This window comes from Callospermophilus lateralis, chromosome 9 (genome assembly GCF_048772815.1).
Source record: "Callospermophilus lateralis isolate mCalLat2 chromosome 9, mCalLat2.hap1, whole genome shotgun sequence".
NCBI classification, from domain to species: domain Eukaryota; kingdom Metazoa; phylum Chordata; class Mammalia; order Rodentia; family Sciuridae; genus Callospermophilus; species Callospermophilus lateralis.
Window position 1 is genome coordinate 93854358 of NC_135313.1, and position 6756 is coordinate 93861113.

At 37.4% G+C, this 6756-nt stretch overlaps 1 pseudogene; it reads left to right on the forward strand.

The window, feature by feature from the left end:
- The first annotated feature begins 1730 nt into the window (after positions 1–1730).
- Positions 1731–3303, forward strand: LOC143407574 (actin-related protein 3B-like; annotated as a pseudogene).
- The last annotated feature ends 3453 nt before the right edge of the window (positions 3304–6756 follow it).

The window sequence follows — 6756 nt, forward strand, 5'->3', positions numbered from 1 at the left end:
AGTAGTTAAGCACCCCTGGGTTCAATGGCTTGTATCAAATAAAAAAATTATAAGATATTTTTGAAAGAAATTTTAGATCTAATTAAGTGGAAAGATATCCTATGTTCATGGATTGGAACACATAATGTTAAGATGGCAATACAGGACAAAGCAACCTGTAAATTCAATGCCATCCCTACCAAAATTCTAATGACCCCTTTTTTACAAAAAGCCTATCCTTTTCAATGCTTTATGGATTCAATTTAAAATTCATCAGCAGACCCATGGCATACACCCTGCCAACAAGGAGGGCTGTCCAGAGAAAAGTCACTCCTTGACATCTTTGTAACATAGCTTTCCTTTTACTACAATAGATCTCAATTCTGACAAAACAGAAAATTCAGAAAAACACAAAGGGAAAAAGTTCCTGTGATCTACCTCACTGTTGGTCTTTTGGTGTTTTCCTATGTATACAGATGGATACAGATATATTCATGGTGTTTTACTTGTGTATATTTTAGTCTCAAATAAATTATTTTTCTGCCCTTTGAAGTAACATCAATTTTTTGCCATGTAGATTAGGGAGAAATAATGGCATATCTGGCACTCCTGTAACCCTTTTGGAACCCCTGGTTTTCAGGCTGATGATACATCAATCTACCCATATGTCCTTTCCTTGATGAAGGGGTGGAACTGGACCCTCACTTCTGCTTCTTGAGATGTGAAATATGGGTCATTTTTTTTTTGAGCCTTTGAATTATATTATCCTAGAGAAATGCCCCACTGTTGACCTGGAATCAACATTAGAGGAAAGATGCAGAGGTACACTGTTTGGGGTAAGAATGCACCTCACTCAGAGGGTCTTAAAGAAGCAAATGCTGAGCATGGAAGGGTAAGCAAAAAGAGCTCAGCAAAGGGGGATCTTGTGGCCATTCTCCCAACCCAGGGACCAAAGTCACCATCCAACAAATCAGCAGATGGCGTGGGTGAGGATCCTTTCTGAGATGGTAAAAGATGGGTCAGACACTAGGTCCTTCCACATTACGTGAATGTCCAGATAAAGCAAGAATTATTTTTGATGACTATAGCTTTGAAGTACGTTTTGAAATCAGGAAGTGAGTTCTCTCAATTGTTTTTTTTTTTTTTTAATTTTTGCTTTTCATTTACAATATTGTTTTGGCTGCTTGTGATCTCTTATAATTCTACATGAATTCAAGGAATGACTTTCCCATTTATGAAAAAAAAAGTCATTAGAATTTTGATAAAGATTGCACTGAATCTACAGATTGCTTTGTAGGGTATTGACATTTTCATATCATGTCTTCCAGTCGGTGGACACTGAATGTTTCCATTTGATTAGGTCTTCTAAAATTTCCTTTAACAATGCCTTATGATATTCACTATAAAAGTCTTTCATCTCCTCTGTTCAATTCATTTCCAGGTGGGGAGACACAACGCAGAGAGCAAGCTACAGTGGTTCTCAGACTCCAGTAGGGGGTGAGTGGTCTACAGAGAGGCATTCTCAGCAGATAGCTGCCCAAGTGCCCCCAGCATGGTGGGCTCCCTGCCTCCCTGCATGGTGGACTTTGGCACCATCAGAGAGTCAGCAGAGGTAGTTGGCCAAGCCCAAAGGAGAGTGTTGAGTAGTGTTGATGACTTTCAGTTGTTCAAAAGGGATGAGGCCATCAAAGAGCCTACCTATATTACAAAGTGACCAACATGACAATGGAATCATTGAAGATTGGGATGTTATGGAAAAGTTCATGAAACAAGTGGTTTTTAAGTATCTTATAGCTGAATATGAGGACCATTATTTTTTTAATGACAGAATCTCCAGTGAATACACCAGAACATAGAAAGCATCTCACAGAAATTATTTTTGAATTATTGAAGGTACCAGGACTCTACATCGCAGTTCAGGTAGTGCTGGCTTTAGTAGCCTCTTGGACATCTTCACAGATTGGTAAACTAACAGGGTTAGCCATCGACAGCAGAGATGGATTTACCCATGTTATCCCAGTGACAGAGGATATGTCATTGTAAGCTGCATCAAACACATCCCAAGGGCAGGTAGAGATTTTAAGAATTTCATTCAATAGCTGCTGAGGAAGCAAGAGGTGGGAATAATACTTCCTGAGCAGTCACGGGAGACGACAAAAGCCATTAAAGAGAACTAATATTATATTTGCCCTGATATAGTCAAGGAATGTACTAAGTAGGATGTGGATCCCTAGAAGAGGATCAAGCAGTACAGAGGTATCCATGCGATCAGCCAGAAGTTCATTATAGATGTTGGTTACTGCCGCAGTCTGGCTGGGCACGAATAACCGAGCTGCCACAAAGCCTTGTAGGTTCAAACAGCAACTACTTTATTTCAACTCTCACCGGCACTGCATGGGCACTTTTCCCACCAACGCCACCCACGCGGCCCTTCCAGAAAATCCCCACACCAGAAATCGCTCTTCTGGCACTTCCCCAACCAATGGGAACTCTCCGGGAATCCCCAGGAGAACTCCAAAGTAGCGGGGCGCCGAGGCAGCAAGAGCCACCCCATTGCCCAACAGTAAAGGTCAAATATACAATACAATCAATCCAGCATCACAGCAATTATATATAGCTTAACTCAAATCATCATCTCAATGGTTCGCTGGCATCACCTTTCAAACATTCCCTCTGGCAAATGCCAGGCGTCATTGGCTCTCAACAGGTTACCAGATGTTCCTGGGACCTGAAGTATTCTTTCACCCAGAGTTTGCCAACCCACCCTTCATAGAACCCATCTCTGCTATTGTTAATGAAGTAATACAGAACTGTCCCACCCATGTACATGGTCCACCCTGTAAAAATGTCATTCTTTCAGAAGACTCAACAGTTTCCAGGGATTTTGGACATGAGCTGCCAGAGAGATTTTTTTTTAAGAGAGAGAGAGAGAATTTTTTAATATTTATTTTTCAGTTTGGGGTGGACACAACATCTTTATTTTATGTGGTGCTGAGGATCGAACCCAGCGCCCCACACATGCCAGGCGAGTGCACTACTGCTTGAGCCACATTTCCAGCCCTGCCAGAGAGATTTTAAAAGAGTGGTGGATGCTGGATTAAAATTTAGCAAATAGCTCAAAGGCAGCAGAATAAAGCCTAAGCCCGTGGAGGTTCAGGTGACAGCACATCATATGCAGTGTCATGCCGAGTGGCTGGGAGACTTATGCTGGCCTCAACTCCACAGTTCTCTCAGATCTGTCATAGCAAGGAGTATGAGGAATATGGCTCTAGCTTCTACGGCCACAATCCTATCTTCAGAGTCATGTCTTCACATCTTCCTTGAAGTCATTGTTCAATGAAGCCCACGTTTGGTGCTGAATCAGCAGAGACTTCAGCAAAAGCCATTTATCTAGGTTCTGATGGTTTTCTGCCCTCCCTGTCCTCTGCCCCTGTTTTCTCTCCTTCATCTCAGCGTCTAGTTGACGAATACAATTCTTACGAAATTCAAATGCAACTTTTAAAATTATTAGAGAAAAAAATGGCACAAAATAGTTCCCCTTAGGAAAGATTGTAGGGTGTGAACACTGATGCTCCCAGCTTATTTGTATAAATAAAATGTAATAGACTTGAAAATACAAATCAATGTTTATATTTCCTATCATTTTGTATTTTATTGTATTTTGTACAATTGGCTGAGACTCAGCGCAAATAGATATCGATGTCATGAAGAGCTGTAATAAAAAAGTTTTTAATTGTGGGGCATGTTCTGATGTGTTTATAGGCAAATAAAATAAAATAGAGCAAACTTTTTGCCACATGTTTGCTAGAAAATGATTATACTTTATTGGCGTGACATGAAGTCTGAACACTGAACAGTATTGTTGGAGAATTATTATGGATCCTGTATCTGTTAGGTGATTGGGTTTGGGGTTTTTTTGGGTTTTTTTGAGCTTTGTGGAACTGTTTTACAGAAGATGTTGGTTTAATGTGGTGAATGTTGGATGAAATACTACCTTAAACCATTGTAATAAAAGCTGTTAGAATATTTATAAATTAAAAAAAGTTATTCTCAGGTAATGTATTCTTTTGGATGTGATTATAAATGGAATTGTTTTATTAATTTACTTTTGAATTTTTCACTGCCAATTTATAAAATCACAACTGATTTCTGTGTTGTAGCCCTGTACCCTACACCTTTTCTGAATTTATTAGTTCTAGTAGTTATTTTATGGATCCATGGGGATTTACTATGTATAAAATCATGCTGGGTTCAAATAGAGATAGTTTTACTGCATTCTTTATAATTTAAATGCCTTCTATTTCTTTATCTTGTCTAATTTCTCTGGCTAGTACAAAATTGAATAGAGGTAGTGAGAGTGGACATTGTTATCTTACTTTTGATCTCAGCTTTCAGTCTTTTGACATCGTGATGTTAGCTATGGATTTTTATCATGTTAAGAAAGTCCCTTCAATTCCTAATTTTCTTAATGTTTTTTATCATAAAATGTGTTAAATTATGTCAAATTCCCTGTCTGTATCTATTGAGACTCATGTGGATGATTTTAACCCCATTGATGGATTTATTTTGCTAGTGTTTCATCTTATCTTGAGGATTTTTGCAATTATATTCATACAGTGTGTTTGGTATATTGGTCTACAGTTTTCTTATGGGATGTTTCTCCTGTTTGAGAATCCAGAGCCACGTAGAAGTTGTTATGGACTGAACTGAACATATATCCTAATGCCCAGGGTGACTACATTTGGAGGTTTGGAGACAAGAGCTTTAAGGAATTAATCAAGGTTAAAGGACTCTCATATGATTGTGCCCCCGTGAGAAAAGGAAGAGATACCAGAGATAGCTATCTAACTCCCCTCCAGGCATACTCAGAGGAAAGGCTATAAGAGGACACAGAAGGAAACTACCTAAAAATCAGAAAGAAAGGTCTCCCCAGAAACCAACCCTTCTGGCACGTGGACATTAAGCTTCCAGCTTCCAGACCTGTGAGAAATAAATATCTATTATGAAGCTACCAGTCTGGGGTATCTCGTTATAGTAGCTCAAGTTGACAAGTACAGAAGTGTTATGACTTCTGTTTTTTGGGAGAGTTTGAGTAGAATTGATGAACAATGATGTTTGGTATATTTCGCCAGTAAAAACCATTTGGTCCTGGTATTTTCTGTTCTGAGACGATTTTGATTATTGATTCTATCTCTTTACTCATTATAGGTCTGCTGAGATTTTCTATTTCATCTTGAGTCAGTTTTGGCAATTTGTGTATTTCTAAGAATGTGGCTGTTTCGTCTAGATTATCAAATTTGTTGGTGTACAATACAATGTGTATGATATTTTTTACAGCTCTTTTAATCTCTGTAAGGTTGGTAGTAAGGTCCCCCACTTTGATTTCTTATTTTAATTATGTCCTCTCTCTTTTTTCTTAGTGCAGCTAAAGTTTAGTCAATTTAGTTGATCTTTCCAAAGAATCACCTTTAGGTTTTATTGATTTTTCCTTAGTTTTACTATTTTCTACTTTGTTTATCTCTGCTCTAATTTATATTATTTCCTTCCTTTAGCTGGCTTCAGATTTAGATTGCTTTTATTTTTGTACTTCCTTAAAATGCAAAGGTAATTGGTGATATGAGATCTTTTTTCTTTTTCTAATGTAGGCATTAAAGTGTGCATTTAATATATGCTTTAGGTTTCCCTATGAACACTGCTTTCACTGCATCCTATAAATTTGGGCATGTTGTGTTTGTAATTCTATTTCACAAATCTCTGACTTTTAATTAAAGAATTTAATTCTTCTCCATTTAAAGTGATTACTAATAAGGAGGGACTTCCTCTGCTTTTTTTTTAATGTCTTGTGTCATTTTTCCCTCAATTCTTCCACTACTACCTTATTTTGTGTTTAATTTTTTTCTCGTGTGCCATCTTAAATGAAGATGAAATGAAGGAAAGTCTTCATTTTTTCTCTTTGCATATTTTTAATTTATTATCTAAGTGGTTGCCTTTGGGTTGCAATTACTAACCCAGATTCGTAACAATCTGGCTTGAACTGACACCAACTTCACTTCAATAGCCTCCTTAACTCTATTTCTACCCCACTCCATCTCCTCTGTGTGTTATTATTATCATAAGTTGCATCTTTACATATTGTATGTTCATTAGGATGGATTCACAATTATTATTTTAATATTTGTCTTTTGAATCATATAGGAAACAGAAACAAACCAAATGCACAGTAATGCTAGCTTCTATATTTACCTCTATAGTTACTTTTACTAAAAAACTTTCTTACATCATTGAGAATACCTTCTAATGTCCTTTTGTTTCAACTTGAAGTATTCCTTTCAGCATTTCTTTCAGGAAATGATTATCAGTGACAATTTCACTTGCCTTTTGTGTACCTAGCAATGTTTTAATTTCACCTTCATTTTTGAAGCACAGTTTTGCCAGATTCGAATTCTTATATGATGTTTTGTTTGGATTTTTTGTTTGTTTGTTTTATTTTGCCTTGTTTGGGATTTTGGGTTTTGGTTTCCTTCTCAACATTTTTTAAATATATCATCCCACGTCTGGCCACCATGGTTTCTGCTTTGAAGTCCTATTAATCTTACTAAATATTCATTGTACATAACAAGTTGTTTCTCTCTTGCTGCTTTCAAGGTGTTCTCTTTGTCTTTGGCTGTTTACCATTTGATTACTAGATGTCTCACATGGCTGCCTTGGAGTTTTTCTCCTTGAATTTCTGTAACCTTCATGGATGTGTAGATTCATACCTTTTATCACATTTGAAGA